The 17,024-nt window shown below is 37.6% G+C and overlaps 1 pseudogene; it reads right to left on the reverse strand.

The window, feature by feature from the left end:
• Positions 1-11,654, reverse strand: part of LOC140934614 (scavenger receptor cysteine-rich type 1 protein M130-like) — a 43,890-nt pseudogene extending 32,236 nt beyond the window's left edge.
• Positions 11,655-17,024: the final 5,370 nt, after the last annotated feature.

A 17,024-nucleotide genomic window follows, 5' to 3' on the forward strand; every position in this document is an offset into this window, starting at 1 on the left:
TATTCGACTTGAACTTAAAATACAGAGTAATACAGGGAGTATTAGAAAAACGAAGTTTGGATAACTACTGTTGTATTAATGGGAGTAACGGCTTCCATTTTTTATCATGGAAATGGATTTTGTTGTTTCTTTTCGCGATAAAACGTTCGGTTTGAAACGTTTTTTTAAAATTATCCACTAACAGACTTACACATAAACAGCCCTTATTTAACTTACAGCGGTAAATAAAATATTTGCTTTCAAGAATGATGTAATTGACTAGAATGCTTATATTATCTGTATCTAAGATCCCAAAAAGGACATTCATGATATCAAACCTAATAGTTATATTAAAAGAATCAAGTACAGACTTTAAATCATTCCAAAACATGCTTACTTTTGTACAATGGAAAAAGAGATGTTCTATGGTCTCCAACTCCTTTTCACAAAAATCGCACAAGGGAGAATCTACTTTTTTGAACTTAAACAGCATCTTGTTCGTGTATAAGATCCTGTTTAATATCTTATATTGGAATTCTCTTAATTTAGTATCCAATGTTGTTTTGAAGGGCAGTAGATATATCTTTTCCCAGTCCAACTGAAATGTGTGTGTGCTGAAAGCTTCGTTATATTTCGTTTGCGCTGTTGGTATACTGGATATCTTAGAAACAAAACTGTCATATAATGACTTTGATTTAAGATTTTGGAAATTGACTTTTTTCCCTTCAATACGTAACTTGAAATCAGTTTGGATTAGATCATGAGTTTTTGAAGAGATAGAGTTTTTATTTGTTTTTAATATTTTGTGCCATTCTTCAGGAAAAGCGTTGAAGAGACTGAAAAGTAGAAAATGTTCAACTGGTGAGAGAGTTGAATATAATGGTTCCTTGTTCGACTTGAAACCTCCCCACGTGTCGTAGAGGTCTCCAATTTTTACAATTCCAAGATTAATCAGCCTACTGTTATAGACTGACTTTGATTCAATGCAAATGAACTGGTTGTTCCATATGACCTGATTTGCTATTTCAGAGGATGAGGAGGGGTTGTCTTCATTTAAAAGGGTCCACGCCACAATGCATTCTTTGTAAAATTCTGGAAGAGTTACCGGTAGTTTAGTGTAGTTAAAATTGCAATGAAACAAGAATTTCCCCCCTACTTTCTTAAGATAAAAATCCAGAAAAAACTTCCAGCCAGCGGGGTCAATGGAGAGATATCTCTTAATACAAATTATTCTTTGGGCAGAGATCATTGACTCAATGTTGGGCATTTTCAAGCCTCCTTTATCAATAGGGTTAATAAAAGCTCTGCGCTTTACTTTATCTTTTCCCTTCCAAACAAAGGAATATAGCAAAGTATTTATTTTTTTGATAAACTCTTCTTTATTTGAAATGAGAACAACCCTGTATAAAATCTTTGGTATGGCGAAAGACTTGATCACTTGAATTTTTCCAAGTAGTGTAAGACCTCTCCAGCTCCAGCCCTTCAGCAATCCCCTCAGAGATTTCTCGATTGATTCAAAGTTAAGCTTATAAAACAGTGCGTGATTAAAGGTGAAATGAACCCCTAGGATCTTTATGGCCTTACTTATTTCATTAACACCTAGTTCTGAGCTGTTTACTTCCATATTTCCTAGTAGAAGAACTTCCGTTTTGTCGTGATTGACCTTCAATCCGGAGTATGTACTAAACAGATCGATAGTATCAAAAAGGGTGCGATGCGAAAATTTGTCCCTAACAAATGATGTCATATCATCAGCGAATGTAACTAATTTGATTTCGGAACCTCCCACCTCAATACCCTTAATTTGATCGTTATTACGTATGGATAATGCCAATAATTCAAGTACTATTATGAAAAGAGATGGCGAGAGTGGGTCGCCCTGGCGAACACCCCGTTTAACATTGAAAGGGGGGGTGGAAAAACCATTATTGAAAACACAACTTGATATATTATTATAAAACGTCTTGATCCACCCCAAGAAGGATTCTCCAAAGCCAAAGAACTCTAGCGATTTGTGGAGGAAGTTCCAATTTAGAGAATCGAAGGCTTTCTCAAAATCAATTGCGGTCATTATACCTTGGTAGTCTCGCAATTTAGCAAATTCCAACACATCGGTTATCGTACGAGTTGCATCAAAAATTGTTCGTCCTTTTACAAAGGCATTCTGGTCATAATGGATAATATGTGGTAGGACATTTTCTAGCCTTTTAGCGATAGCTTTTGAGCCAATTTTAACATCAACATTTACCAGAGAAATCGGTCTCCAGTTTTTTATCCATCTCCTATCTTTGTCCTTTTTCTCAATTAAAGTTATTACGGCTTGCTTTTGCGAATGTGATAATTCACCATGAAAATACGCATAATTTAATGAGTCCACTAGAAATATTCCGATTTCTGACCAGAAGAACTTGTAAAATTCTATAGTGAGCCCATCGTTTCCAGGAGTTTTATCGTTACTAAAGGTAGACAGAACCATGAAACATTCGGAATATGTTAATTGACTATTAATTTCGTACGACATTTTCTTGATAAACAAAGGAATGTGTTGAAAATTATAGACGTCCGTGTTTTATAATACACATACACACGTAGCGGCCAAATTGCTATATCTCTGATCTTTTTTTAACTGTTTTGCTTGTAGTCGATGTTTAAATGCTTCATCATGATCCAGTGCGATTAATAGTTGTCACTTCATCCTCAGATCTTTGTTTCAATTAATGAGAACACTCTTTGCACAACAATAAAGCCAGTAATTATCGCGTAATATTGCGTTGTTGCATGCGTTATCAGCACAGCCGGACGGACCTCTGCCTATGAAAATAATCGTTTTCCTAATATCGAATAGGCGAAAATGGTAACAAATTGTGTTACAAAGTCATAAATAAGGGCTATTCCAAGTATAAACCTCATAAAAGCTTTTAATTTGGATCAAAAAAGAATTAAAACGCGTTAAAAATATCAGACGCTCGTGTTACCCATACCACTACCAACCTACCTAATGTACTTCACAGAGAGGAGGTTGAGTGTTATGTTTGCTAGTTATTTGTAAGGCCCTAAATCTACGTAGCTTTCATTTTCTTTTCAAAATTTTTACGGAGGAATCGAAATGAGTTTTGGTTGATTGGTTGTGTCCATCGCGGTTCATCCCTATTTGTTTTTTTTTGTTGTTTTTTTTTAAATAAAATACGACTGCGCCAACGGTCTCTATTATTTTTCACGAGCAGAGAGCTTTGATATAATTCACCGAAAACAAATTCATGAACACGGTTCAGGGTATTCTGTACGTGCTTTTATGTTGGGTGTGTCGCCTGATTAAAAGCGAGCGATCGGGTGAGTCGCCTTCACTTAGTACAAGAAGACTTTGTAAAACGTGTATATTAAATGAATCTTTCTGTAAAAAAAACGAGGCCTTAGGAAAGTTTAAAGGGTAAAATAGTCTTGGAAAACTTTTTGCCAAATATATTTTTCTTTTGTTTGGGACTTGCTAAGATTGTGTTTCAGCTAGACGATTAGAATTCGTAATTGAACTTATCCTTTCGGTGATTCAAAACAAAGCTAAACAACGACCAAAGTTCCGTCTGCACGTGCTCTTCTGGGTGAGTCGCCTGAAAAAGCAAGCGATCGGGTGTGTCGCCTTCGCTTAGTGCAAGGGAACTTGGCTGGTTATGGCTCGTGAAAAATAATAGAGACCGTTCGTGCAATGGTATTTTATTAAAAAAACAAATAGGGGGGAACCGCGATGGACGCAACCAATCAACAAAAATTCATTTCGATTTCCCCGTAAAATTTTTTTAAAAGAAAAAGAAAGCTACTTAGATTTAGAAATAGAAATTTCGGGGGAGCAGAATTTAAAGCGGGACTATTCCCTTTTTCGAGAAAAGACCGGTGACGTCTCCTATTTAAATCCTGCTCCCCAGAGAAAGCTACTGTAAACACTATTTGAATTTATAGTTAATGTAAATTCTATTAAATTTAAATCGCTGCACTTCGTTCATCTTCGGTAAATAAATGCATATTGATTCTGAGGTATCCATTGTTTGACAATTTGTGCAAAACTCCTCTACACCGCCACATGTTTTCCAACTGACGCACTGATTTGGGGCGATCTTCATTCTATCACGTTCTTTTTTTTTTTAGTTGTGTTCGTCTGATCAGCTTTTTAGTAGTGTCTGCTAAAATGAGCGGTTGAAAGATATGTCGGATAAATCTTCACAGGAGGCCACAAAAGGAAATTCGCATTTCTGCTTAAGTATGGTTTCAAGCTGTCAACGGTCTATGCTTGGCTGAATTTAAACAATGGCCTCCTGGTCAGATGGGGGACAAATTTTCCCCCATATTTCGGTCGCTAAGGCTTGCGGCTCGCCAGTTACGCGCAATCGGCCTATTCTGAAATGGACGGCTACTGTCGAAGGTAGTTTTAAGGTACTGTTCCTTGCGCAGCCGCCTTAAAACTTTACGGTATAATGTGGGTGAATTCATGTAATTGTCAGTGGGGAGTGAGGGTTGGTCATATTTTTTTAATGACTAGGAAGGGTAATTGGGTAAGAGCTAGCTTTCCTTTGTTGGCAGGTGAGGTTACATATTATTACCCTAACCCCTCCTGTCCCTTACATAATCTAATCTTTTCTTGTGACAACGCTCTGTGAAAAGAGATTTACTGAACTGAAGCAACGTGGTATAGGTAATTTTACAGTTCAGTCTTATCTCACTTCGTTTTACGATAAAAGTCTTTGTTTTTGAAATGAGTAAGCGTGTTCTAATTGCAGGGAAACACAGAAACCCCATTTAAAGTAGAAAACGAAATAACGAACACTCACGGATAGTAGATGACAACAGCGAAATAAATAAGGAGCTGTGTTTCATAACTCGGTGCACCACAACGTCACAAGAGGACTATTGGAAAAAAGGAAGTTTATAATTTGCCTGTATCAGTTTACTATTCAAGTAAATTTGCGTTACCTTATCTGTTATGATGACCACGACATTATTTGTAGTCTTAAAAAGCAAGGGAAAAAATTGCAAGGAAAGTTTAAGATCTTGATCGGCTATGCATGCGTTTCGGGTAGTTATCGCTGTTATCAAAGGGCCTGTTGGTCTTACACACAGAAATCATAATGTTTCTTCATTTGAGGCCCTTATAACCGGTTTTCATTTTTCTCAAAACGTTTATACTGCGTTAAAGTACTCCTTCTTACCGATTTAAGCCGCAACTACTAATCTGGAAACTGGAGCTCAGAAGTATAGTAGGGACGGGTTACTCCTTTTTTGCGGAGGAATCTAATTAACTTGTGGGGTAATACATTAAAGCCGATGGCGTCATAACCTTTAGTCTTTATCTCATGAATAAAATGCGCAGGAATCTCATTAAGATAAGGCCGTGTGCTATTTTTAGTTGGTTTAAGCGGTTTTACAGTATTTTAGTAACTTTAAGGTCTATAATTTCGATTGGTTTATTAGAAAATAAGAAACCGCTGAATACAGGGTCTGCGAATTAGTGCACAATAGCTTTTGCGCACTAATAGTCCACGTTCGATATTTTAAAATTCTAACACGACTTTGAGGCTTTAGGGTGAAAGTTGCAAATTTTCACGACTCCATTGTCTCGCATTTCCCAGAAGAGACTCGAGCACAAAGAAAACCAAACCTTACCAAATATAGAAAAATGACCAGAAAGCCTCGGAGTCATGTTAGAATTTTAATATATCGAACGTGGGCTATTCGCAGGCAGACGGATTATGCCAATGGTCCAGGCGATGCGTGCGTGGGCCGGCTGCATCGCAGGCTATGAGCGCTTTCCATTTGCCAAACTAAACCCTCATGATAAGTGGAATGATCAAGACAAATTATTTCTCCACCGAAATTTCCGAAAATTTTGTTATAACGGAAAGCACCCCATACTATTCCTGATGCCTAAAAGACGTAGCCTTTCGGGCGGAGCCTTCCTGCATACTGTAGGCTATTATAAGGAATGCACCTGCCGTTTCATCTAAGGTAGAAGAAAAAGGGTCACCAGCAACATCATTTATTACTGAGCCCGTGCTTGAAAGGAATGGGAGACGAGTGGATGTTCAGACGTGGACGGTGATCGGAGAATGACGCAACAATAGACAGATATGATAAAAACGTCAATACCTCTAATCCTAAAAGTAAATTAAAGACCAAAGAGTTGAAAGAAAGAAATGTTATGACTTTTACGGGATAACTCAAAATGAAGTGAAAGAGCGAATGAGTTAATCAGCCAGTTAATCAGCCGTCACCATCCCCCTTAAATTTAACTACCAAGAGAAATTAACAGAAATCATAGAGTGGAGCACGTAGATAATAACTGTTTGTTGCTTAGTTTGTATGTACAGTATGTTGCCCAGTATCCAGACACTTCAGTTTAAGATTTCAATAACTTTCCTTTGTTAATCGCAGGAGCTCTGAAATTTGGCCCAGAGAAAATCTATCTAGTCCTTAATATGACAAAAGACAGTTTAACTTTTTTGCCTTTGTTTCCATGGCGAAATTAATATTTTTGCAGAGCTCCTATGTTGCCCAGTATCCGGACACAACAATAAGAACGTAATTGTACATAAATTTCGACAGGCAAGCGACTTATAAGCTTCTCTTGCACTTGCAAAGTTGTCTGGCAATCGATTCCAAAAATATAACCTAGCATCGTGAAATAAAACATAACAAATGACTGGGGTATGGTGGGGGACGCGAGCGGCTGTTTTAAAAATGTTATAATTCTTACTTCCTTTTCTAGGAACTTTTTCTCTGATTTAAGGAAGGCATCCGTGGACATGCCGAAACCGCAGTTTGCCAATCTGCAAGCGACTTTCTTTCTTCATTTTTTGTCTTAAAAAAAAGCTTGGGGAAGGGACCTCAACCCGACGGTCAAAGGTCACTCTCCTATTTAGTCTGACCTGCAGTGTTGATTTCTTCATGCTCTTGATCAGTCCCCACTATAAGCCTGCTTTTCAAACACTAATTGCTCCTTCTTTCAAATCTCTCGATCCCTTTGTGACATTTTTCAGACCGTTGCAACCCCATTCTAGCAGTCACAACTGGGGAAAGTATGAGAATTCCAGGTTCAACTCAGACGCTTTCAGTGGTATATAGAAATGCAGTCACGCGAAACAAGCCGTGCACACGAAATCAACTCGCCTCTGAATGAGTGAAGAAAAGTTCCATACGGAGTTGAGTAGAATTACATTTTACGACTATATCATATATCCTAAGCTTTAATTATAGTTACTGATATGAAATAAATCTTATCCGGATAATTTACAAAGCTAATTCATCGATTCTGTACAGCAAAGAAAAAACTGTCCGGATACTGGGCACATGACATCAAAACTTAGTGAATGTTTCTGGCCTCCGTTATTCGAAACAAATCGAATTTCAAGAAGAATTAATAAACTTTCTGAAAACCTGACTTCCTTAAGTATCTTCACTTTAAAAATAAAACAGTTTCTTTGAAAATATCACATATTACCCTCCCTTTTCTGAGCAGCACTAATTTTACTGCGCAGTAAACAGCGTAAATATTAGCCATGAAAAGGTTACTCACGTGAACAGAACGGCTTCTTCTGCGACTGTTTCGCAAGCTTTCAAATCGCCAAAACTTTCATCTTAAAGCTGAAATGTTCAGCTTTCATTCGAAATACTTCGTTTACCGAGAACTGAAAAGGGCGCCTCAAAAATTGAGTTTTTGTTTCAAGTGTCCGGATACTGGTACTGTCCGGATACTGGGCAACATACTGTACCTCATGATCTGTATTTGCATAGTTCGTCTCGCCTCCAAATGAGACCATCTAGTTTCCGTTTGGAGACAAGGCAAGTCTAGTACCTGTCCCTTCCGAGTACTGGATTTCTAAGATGGCGTCCCTTTATTATATTCTAATTGTATCCATTTGTTCAGCACTTTTTGCCGTTTTAAAAAGCAACAGTGGCAGTATTTCGAGTTTGGTGGAATTAACTTGCTGACCATAGCGAAATAGGAAAGAAAAGTCACCAGGAGGTGAATTCATTCCCAGTAAGCCATAAGGTGAATGTTATCCACATTCACGGGATAACTCAAAATGAAGAGCGGATAAAGTACGTCGATTTAATCTCCCATTAAACTACGATCAGGAGTTCTTATTTTTCTTTTTTGCCTCCCAAACAGAAAGAGAAGTCCCAGGTTAATAGCCCATTATGTTCTCCACTCCATTCACTCCGCAAAAAATGACAACCCAGAAGTGAACGAACCCAGTGTAGTAAACAGAGAAGTAATATTGGAGCAAGTAGCTTATAAGGGTTTGTTTGTGATTTGTATAAGAGTTGTGCATTTATTTACTGAGTCGTTTGTTTCTGTCTCTTACCTTATTATTTGTCGTCTTGTCAACTACTAGTGCCAGTCCCTCTCGAGTACTGAACTTTCAAGATGGCGTCGCTTTGTTATTTTCTAGTTTTATCCCATGGTTTAGCACTTTTTGCCGTTCCAAGATGTTACAGTGACAGTATTTCGAACTTTTTGATATTTCCTCTACCTGCTGACCGTAGCTGACAGCGAAATAGGGGAAAAAAATCATGAAGAGGACTTAAAACAAACAAGAAGGGATCGGCCTATTTCCAAGAAAAAGCTTGGTACCTATGACAAATGTGAGTTTTCTAATTTCTTCCTTTTCCAACGAGCCAAAATGATTATTAGTGTTTTGGTAACATGGATGATTGCAGACTGCAATTTGGCTGTCAGAGTTTTATTTTCCTTTTAGTTGTGCGCTACAGATCGATTCAAAAACGACCGATTTTTGATTCGCTTAGAGACACTGAGTTTAGGTTAGGTAAAATAAGAAAGTTTTAGTCTTGCCCGTAGCTACTTAACAATGTTTATGGTTTTCGAAGATAGTCCTGTGTTGTGTTGTACAAAAAATGAACTTCGCTCGTTTAATTTTGAGGAGTTTGTGAGCTTCAGAAAATGGTCAAAATTTGCTTACGAAAATGGCGTCCGAGGGGGTCAAATAAAGTGATGCTCGTATCTCTAATACAAGAGCAGTGAAGAACCTATGTTTATTATTTTTTCATTACTCCACCTAACCTATCTATGATGTTAGTATGAGCTTATTCTGTTGACCCCCTTCCGTTGACATTTTTAACATTTTGCCCGGTTTTCTCTGACAACCACTCTTAATATTGTAACCTGACATTCTCTCACATAAGCTAACTCCTGATACCTAACATTTGTGCCAAGTTTGAGCGAAATCGGTGATTTGAGCATTATCACCCCCTGCCTGGTTCTGCCTGGTTTTCTCATGGACACACTCTTAAAAAGTACGATTTGATTGACAGATCAAATCACGAGTAAGTTTAAAAACAGATCTTTGCAGAATTTTCAAACATGGCAATTCACAAGTATATCATTTCGGAAACAACAGCGTAATGGCTTAAATGGAACCGCTAAAAGTTTGAACTGTTTCCTTACCCGAGAAGAAAAGTAGAGCTTTGTTGTTTTCTGTTGACTCGCCAAGTTTATAGCCAAAAGGGTTTGTTGTGTCGTTCTTCGCATGAAGTGTTGACAAAAATGACGACTCGGTTGCTCGAGGTAAGACGTCGTCTTCCTGTATCATTCTTTTTCCTGTTTACTTGAAACGTAGAATTTCTGCCAACATTTCCTTTTAAATTTGTTTTTCATAAATAAACTTCGATTTTTGAGCCAAAATTTTCTTGTTAGAAAACGCTGAGTTCACGAAACGGCTTCTTCTACGCGAATACACGGGAGTTGTAAACAATCCATCGAGTACAAAACTCAGCTACAGTAAATTGAAAAACGCCGTATTGAATCCTTCCAAGTCTTTTCTTGCCTTAAAAAAAGTCAACCCTAGGATTTTGTCGACTTTTAAAAGATCGTTCTCTAAAAAAATGGGAAAAACACCGAGCTCACACGTTATCCACTCGCTAGGAGGTGAATATTTAACAATTATTCCTCGAGCCCGAATGGGCTCTGAGTCAATAGCCCATGAGTCCATTAGGGCGAGAGGAATAATTTTTTTTAGTAAAATCCAACTAGTTGGTCAAAAATATCGAGAATAAAAAACTTTTAGCTAGTTAAAGCTACACTTTAATGCTTTTTTGCCGCCAAAAAGCCCGCTTTTGTCGCTACTAGTAGGCTATAACACATAGCCTAGTAGTAGCTCAACCAATCAGAACGCAACATTGATAATAGACCACTAGTTGGATTTTACTAATGTTGAATAGTCCGAGATAGCGAACCAATCAGATCGCTTAAATTACCAAGATCACTGAGTGTGTCTATACTAAATATCAATATAATGCTGAAAAAATACAAAAGCCAACAATGATACTAGTAACGTTATAATGACATTCGTATAATGAACTCAGTCCAGCATAGCACCAATATGAAAGAGAATGCTTTCTGAGCGACTTTGAACGAAGTCACAAGAATACTAACTCGAACTTGTTCAACAACTTGCTACAACTTTCTTACCAGAATAGAATTGTATGAGCTTTAAAAAGGTCAAAGCCTTCAAGGAAATCATTTTGTTCCACCAAAGTCAAGCGTTGAATTCCAGACTTGCAATTCTCCTGTCAAGTATAAGAGATACGTGTATATAATATATAATACATTTATTTATTTCTCATGGGATCAGGAGCTTCAATGGATGTTTTCCCTTTTCAAGTCTAGAAAACTAACTAAGCGTGTTCAGAAAATTTGCAGATAGAACACTGGACTCTTACACAGGTGAATACAGCCTATAAACGGAGCGAACGTTGGGTGGAATATTTTATGATTTCTTGTTTATCTATAAAATGAACGAGGAGGAAAATTTGCATAGGTCTGAGTGTCTCAATCTATGTTAACACACTGCATGTTTATCAATATTTTCATTTCCAAAGGAGAGTAAAAAGGCGAGGCGTATGACGTGAACAGTGATTTTTCAAGGACAGATTCTAAACATCATAAAGGGCCTGTCAACTGTTATATTTTTACTCGAATTTATCCAATTTACCTCCTCTCTTCCGGAGTTTATATTGTTGCTGATAGTATACATTCACTGATACATTAGCATTGTTGTTTTTAAACGGCAAACTCTGTTTCTTAACTTGAGGTGGTTACAACCGTTGTCTCAGCCTTTCCAAGGTTGACAGTGACAAATTTATTCCTAATGATAGTAAGAACACTGTGACACTGATCACCCATCGCTATTAAAACACTGAAAAGCGCTCCTAAATGGCCACTTATAGCGAGTAATAACTATGTTGAAAGCTTTTCCGGGTGCGCCCGACCACTAAGCAGACAGGTTTTGTGCTTAATGGTTATTGACTTGGCAGGCGGTCGACAGGTTTCTCCTTCGCTCTTAATAAGCTTAACTTCTTTCAGTTTCAAACAAACATAACTTTGACATGATTTCGTTCCTATTAACTGACCAGATAGCCCGGATCTTCTTAATGTGGTCCGCAGTGTTGAAGTGTCCATGCATAGCTTCAGGCCAATGCCTATTATATTCCCGTAAGTAAGTTATAAAGGCCAGTTCATTTTAAACAAAAAGAAATTAAGGGAAAATTTACTTACTGTGCGATAAAATTTTAAAGTGCTGTTGTCATCTGCCCAGTATCAGTATCTCAGAAAATCATCGCAACTCTCTTAGGGAAACTGGCCTGCCATGTCAGAGGGAGCAGATCAAGCTTTAAAATAGCGCAGAAATACCTTATGCAAATTAGATCACGGCGACAGCGCCCTTTTTCTTGAGTTAGATGCAACGGAACGGATAAGAGGGTGCTAATGGGGTACCCAATAGGCCATTTGCACGATGGCGTCATTTTACTACTACGACCAGAATCCTTTTCGTTTTTCTTTTCATATTTAAATTTTGTAATCCCAGCGAGATTAAAATGACAAAAGCGGTAATTTGCACATAAACTAACCCTGAAGGATTCTGGTCGTGATGTCATCGGGAAAATGGCCCATTCTCAGTTAACTACTTATTTTTTCGAATATTGTGCTGTCATAACCCCTAATTTTCTTTACTTAAGCACGTCAATCACTTTTGGGGGAGGTTCCTACTAAAATCAAGGAGTAAATTGCATTCACATAAACTCCACCCGACTAATGCAATTTATAAGTAACTGAAAATATAGATAATAACATAATTTAAGTGTTGTTGTGTTTAGCTAATACATAAGCTAATTGAAGACACTAAGTTAATAGAAAAATGTTTTAGAAAGTTTACAGTAGTACAAAAAAAAAGAGGACACCGGCCTCATAGACCGAGACGCACCAGTCGCGTACTGATCATGCATGTCCCGCTATAAAACTAGTTCAAAGTCATCTTTTTTGTCACTTTCCGTATCTGAACCAGTCTCGTAATTATCTGTTTGCTGTATGTCATGTATATCTTGTTGTTAGCCTAAGTTTCAATCCACTTTTAATCCTTGCAATCCATTGCAACAGACGACGGGAAACAATATCAGTATTAAATTATGGTCTGAAATAACAAAACTGGACCATTATTTTTGGAATTCAACGGATGCAAAAAAAAAGTTTTGGCTTTTTTTAAAAAGATAGCAAAGAGCATGACATAGTCCCATAACGCTGGTGGTAAAGATCCCTCTTTATCTTGAGTTGGTTCGCTGTCAAATAGGTCGAAAGTTATCTAACCAGTCCCTAATCACAACTTAATATTCTTTTGTCTGTTTGGCCGAAATTAAAGTGTTAGACACAGGACAATTCGACTTTCGTGACTGTAGCCCACTTTGAAAGTCCAAAAAAAAAAGTTCCAAAGTCTTGGGCGTAGTTCAAAGTGCTCAAATTTGTTTTTGTGTTGAAGTAAGAAACCGCGGGTAGTTTTCCAACTGCGTTGTCAAAAGTTCTTTGTACCTTGCTACAGACTTTGTCAGCCTCCTCTTCCGTGTCTCTCAATGTTACCTTCAGACGTACGTTTTTCGCGTATTCCAAAAGATAGCCAAGGATAGCCAATGATCTGTGGAACTACTGTAAACCCTACAGCCGTAAAACGTCCAAAAGGTTTAGCGTAAAACTGAAACATTTTAACCTTTGCTCGTTAGAGCTTTTTACTACTTTAAATGGTCAGTCTCATAAGAAACATTAAGCTGATGTAGCAACAGAACGGGAACGTCATTTGACGACGGGAAAGCGCGCGGAAAGGACTAAACACGACTTCCGGTGCCCAATTTGTCGCTCAGCGATCGGTCAAGCCAATTATTTGATCTGCGCGCGCCGTCGTCAACTGACGTTCCCCTACTGCTGCTAAATCAGCCTATTATATAGAGTCAGCGACAGGTTTGGGTCTGACGACATTTAGGGGTAGCCTACCAGGCAGGTTGACTTGTCCCTAGGCCTCCGAAATGCATTGACTAAGAAGGTACGGAAAAACGCGCCGTACAGGGACTGGGCAACGAGACAGGCACAAAAAGGTGGAAGAGGAGGAAGGGAAACAGGAAAGGGAGGGGAGAGACAGAAGACTGAGGGGAAGGGGGAGGGGAAGAAAAGAGCCCAAAGTCCCTTTCTCTCCCACCCTTTTTATGGACGCTTCCCTCGAAAGCTTACATGAAAGTGAGGCTTAATGATACCCCAGCTGTCTCGAGCGACTGTGGCGTCTTTAATGTCCCATCCGGATGCATGCCTGAATTGAACCTCACGTTCCAGCGCAATGAACCTCTATTCGTCGCATATTTGGTGAGTGTGACCCGCGTAGCCTAACCGGCATTACTGAAATATTTTGTGGATAGAAGAGGCTAAAGAGGTAAAAAATAATTTGCAATTTGATTGGCTTAGAGCAGTGGTATTTCAGCTTAATTTGAAATACCTAGATGTGAAAATTACAATTCTTTTGCGGGTATTAGTATAAACAAATAATAGCATGATTTGTACTTGATATTTTGCATAAATACCACTCGTGATATTTCAAAATTCTTAAAATTAATTAAGTAGAACAATTTCGAAATATCACGAGTGGTATTTATGCCAAATATCACTACAAATTATGCTGTTACCTATACTTATACTACTACATGAGAAATTTCTGCAATTGGATTGGCTTAGACGAGTGGTATTTCAGCTTAATTTGAGATACCTACATGTGAAAATAACCATCCTTTTGCGGGTAGTAGTATAAACAAATAATAGCATGATTTGTACGTGATATTTGGCATAAATACCACTCGTGATATTTCAAAATTGTCTCAAATTTCACTCACTTATCGGCTCGTGAAATTACGTATAAAAATTTCGAAATATCACTCGTGGTATTTAAGCCAAATATCACTACAAATCATGCTATAACCTATACTAATAGAACAGTGTAATAGAACAGTAGGCGTCATGCCCAAGTAATTGGACAGTAAGCTCCATCGTAGGCGGGCACTTGAATTGGTATTGAATTGGAATATTCCGTGTTTTAATTTTGTTAGAGAAGCTCAAAATATCATAAATTTGTTATAGTTATGATTAATTGGCAACAGAACTTCGTGTCGTCCAATTCGGTCTGTAATTTTACTCGAGTTACACAAATCAAACTCCCGCTACGCTGTCTTCCGATTTTGTTAATCACTCGTATGATTACAGACCGAACTGGACTCCACTCATTCCTATTACCATTATATTAGCTTGAAGCGGAATAATCTTAATCTAATTAACCGAGCTATGCTTAGAAATTTATGACAAATTCAACCATTTGGAATTGCCTGGAAATTGGCTGAAACATAACAATAACCGCTCAAAGCATTCAAAGGAGGGTATGAATAACACAGAAAAAACATACAAAGAAGGCGCGAATGGAAAAACTTAGAGAAAAATAAAGCGGATTGCGATGGTGTTTTTTTAAAAAGTCTGACAGTTTTTCAAATCTTTTTCTTTTTTGTTGTAACGTTTAATATAATAACGTTAAGACATTAATATCAGTTATATCTGTTTTACACGAAGTTGTGTTTTTGTCAGAAATTTCTTAGGTGAGGTTCCATAGCGAATGACCACTTGTTATGAGCTAAACTGAGTAACGTAGACCCCTTAACCAGGAAAAAAGTAATGATAATGATAATTTTTTAATGATATTTTTTCTTAGATGAGGCATCGTGACAATATAGATGGCATCCCCTATCTTCCTGCAAATGAAGTAACAAATAACAATAATATCACATCATTTGATTCAAAGTTCGGTCATCAAACTTCATCAACAGCAGGAAGTGATGCCAGAGTTGTTTATTGGGAACTACAGTACACCAATGCAGGGTTCAGAAGAATCAGAGATGATATTCTTGACAACTTAAAAATTGCTGCGAAGGAAAATTAAAGAATCTCTTGATGGCCTTAGAGAGATTGAAGAGCTAGCGAGAAAGGCGAACATAAAGTTGAGTACAATCGTATAAACTTATGATTGAGTGTGAATCAGCTAGTTCAATGCTGAAGAAACTAATCCAAAGAGTGCAATCTAACAGTGCAAAGAGTGCAATCTGTTATCCAACAAGTATCTGTGATAAAGATTCAGTATCCAGTACCTGGAATTAGAAATCCATGCTGTAGAATCCAGAATCCAAGAGTGTCTTGGACTCCCTTGCATGGGGCGATAGTTAAGTAAAACGATAAATATTTTAGTTGATTCTCATCTCATTCGTTTTCATCAGAAACAAAAGCGAAATTTGCGGCTGCTAGGGTAAAGCGAGAGGCTTGATTGTTACTCTGTTTGGCGAAGCTTGGCGACCCTGTTAAGGAAGTAGTGTATTTAACCTTTATGATTAATTTCAATTAATTTTTGCAATGTGCGAGCGCACGGAAAAGGAGATATGGTGAGTGACCCACCGAAAATTGTGAAAATTTAGAAGATCGATAAATTTATTTTTAGCATTTTTCATGAGGTATTTCTTCAAGAAAATCATTTGTTTAGAAGCGAGTGCTTGCCCAGTCAGCATAGTAACGCAAAACCACTCTTGGAATTGCGACATTTTTGATGACGATGTATATGATGATGATGAGAAGATTAACGCTTTGAACACAGTTGTATAATAGACTGAGTCCATCCTGTGGGGAGCGGATCACGAGCCAATAAATTCTACATATGGCGGAGGCCTTATCACGATACCCGAAGAAGCATTAAGGTTCTGATTTTTATCAGAATTTGTCTTGTAGGTTTTACAGTTAGAAAATGTGCAAATAAAGGGTCACTCGCCTACGACGAAGGACGGGTATGTTGCTTAGCAAGTGATAATAAGTATTGAACACATCAATCACATAATCATTTGAAAACGTATTTTTAATTTACTTCTAAATTAAAAACGGAAATTGCTTGAATAAAAATGCAACCCACTTTTACAAAGCACAAAAATGATAATAATGGCAACTGGGCCTCTATCCCAAGATGGATGGCTAAATGGTATCGTTATAATGGGATTATAGAAGTGTAAAAATTTATATTTATTTATTACTAAATCTAAAATTCAAAGGCGTGAAGTTAGTTCAGTACGGCCGTGCATTTTCCTTGGATAGAAAATCTTGAAAAGTGCAATCCAGTATGACATGACAGATAACATTTACCACTTGGCCAGTTGATACGCCTGTGATATTAAAATACCAATTAACGTTCGAAATTTACCCGGCTGGGGTCTACATTCAAACATGAACTTAAATTCTATATAACTGACCTAATAACATTATGGTTAATAGTTCAAGTCTATACTTTTCACACTAACCATTTTCACTTTCTCCCACAGTACAACTTGTTTATCCTTCAAAATTGTGCATATTAAGCAGTCTTCAATAGGCCATTTCCGAGTTCAGAACAACTCTCACTTTAAAGACGATGCTAAACCTTTCTTGAAAAAAAATTCTATTTGCATGGGAATAAAGAAAAAAACAGTTTCTTATCAATGGTTTCACACTTTGAACTTTGAAACAGAGGTTTTGGACAACTAGGAAATTGCCTTAAGGTGACTCGACCCAGTTTTTTTTAGGGGGTACTATCCTACTTAGAAGCTCTCTGGTATCCCCAACTTTACTTTTATCGTAAGTCTAACACATAGAATGGATTACATATAGATCAATCTAC

Source organism: Porites lutea, chromosome 4 (genome assembly GCF_958299795.1).
Source record: "Porites lutea chromosome 4, jaPorLute2.1, whole genome shotgun sequence".
NCBI classification, from domain to species: Eukaryota; Metazoa; Cnidaria; class Anthozoa; order Scleractinia; family Poritidae; genus Porites; species Porites lutea.